The sequence below is a fragment of the Rutilus rutilus genome, assembly GCF_951802725.1.
Source record: "Rutilus rutilus genome assembly, chromosome: 12".
Lineage (NCBI taxonomy): Eukaryota > Metazoa > Chordata > Actinopteri > Cypriniformes > Leuciscidae > Rutilus > Rutilus rutilus.
Window position 1 is genome coordinate 26919051 of NC_140217.1, and position 2096 is coordinate 26921146.

Consider the following 2096-nt stretch of genomic DNA (forward strand, 5'->3'; position numbering starts at 1 on the left):
TTTGGTAGTCCTTGCAGTTCATGAAATATGCATAATGATCAGTCAAACAAGACAATCACAGTTTCACAATGAAATTTAAAAAGGCTAAATGAAACAATATGGGCATGCATGGGGAAAAAAACAATAAGGACTATCATTAGGAATAAAACTGTGAGAGGCATACATAATTAATCACAATTTAATATTACATAATCAACCCACCAATTACTGAGATGAGGTGAAGGAATCTTTCATCTTTTCTTGTTCCACCTCAAAAAAAAAAAAAAAAAAAAAAAGGCCTACCACAGAGCTTTTGTTATAAATGTGTGCTCTCATTGGGTTACTCCTCATATCGTTCATGAATTTGATCCAGACCAGTGCATCAACTTGAATACAAAAAAGACTTGTGATTTAAAACTGTCATTTACAAAAACAAACAAACAAACAAAAAACATTTTACTCTTTTCTGCTGAAATAGCAAGGCCACACTGCTGAAATCTGGTTTGTACTTTTAACATAATACTGGCATCCACCATAATAATAACAATACTATAAGAGAAAAGCCACATTATGAATCAAAGTTCATCTCAAGTAGCTTTTCCACAAGCTGAGGTATACTATAGAAGCTGCACAGTGGCATGCACACAAATACAAAACGGCATCATGGTAACACATGACTCTAAAATAATGCAATGAATATTAATTTAATAACATAAGATGTAACACAAAATACAACTGTACTTAACTGATAAGAAACATAATTACGCTATTGAAATAAAAAAAAAACAGTTTTTAGTTAGTGAGTTAAAGTTTTAATTTTTATATATTATATTCATTTTAAAATTTGTTAAGTGCATTTGTAATCATGCAATTTTTATATTTTATATTATTATTCTTTATTTGTTTACATTTTAGTGTTACTGTAAAATGACAAAATATAAGATCTATTACAATTTTTCTTTGTATATATTACGAGGACTTACTGCTAACTAATGAACAGGTTTTTACTGTCGCAACTGTCTTTTACAGTTAAAATTACTTCTTTCTTTTTTTTAACAGTGTAAAGTTTATTTTGAATTTTTTATCTCTTACACTGCATGAAGGAAATTCCATAATCATTTATTATGGCTTTCCAGTAGTAAAAATATATATGATTTTTGTTTTATGATATGATTAAACATATATTTTAAATATGATAGTTTCATTATAAATAGCCTATATGGTGATTATGTCCCAACTTAATAAATTATATTGACCACGTCATGCCAACTAATGGAAATGTCAGCCAACTATTTTTATCACATAAATTGCTGTGGAAAAAGTAGGGGTTCTTTTTACCCAAAATATCATACTTTTATAGTTATTGAAAAAATTTCTATTTAATTATTCTCATTTGATCGATAAGTCTATAGCATATATTTTTTTTAGAATAGTCTATTATAATTAGCAGGTCAACTTTGTTGCTGCACGGGACAGCATCAAGAATCGGCCAAATTTCCACGTTCAAATTGAAACGCAAATGTTTAGGAAAGTGCTGCGATGACTTTGTGTGCCACCTAGTGGTTAATAGGAGAATAATCAAATGTGAATTTTACGTTGGTGTGCATTTACCGCGTTTTACCCTCAATATTGTAGTATTTTTGGTAGTAGCCTAATAACATTAACATTAACATAAATTGCATAATTGTCTAGGTAATATATTTAACAATATAATTAATAATATTTTACTCCATTTTATTGTAGCCTATTTGAGGAATTCATAATTTTAACTGGATGACTGGATGAATAATTAGCCTACCTGCTGTATTGGTCTATGCTTGGTGTCTTATTCTCTCGCGACTAGTTTGGCTAGTTTTTGGTTGAAAACCTTTTGTTTTATTTCAAACAGTTTTTAAAATAACCACTGGAAATCATAATGTAGCCTATCTAATGGGTGAAGTCAGCCTTCATTTCGCCACTCGCGCCACTCTCCAGCTCAGTTTGTGCTGGGAACTCACAGCGACAGGTTGTTTACGGGCTGTTATGAGGACGACACACATGGTTCAATTACAAATATTGCGAGTTTTATAAGACATGTAGGACTGAGCGTTTGAGCTGAACGACAGCGCACAGTATGG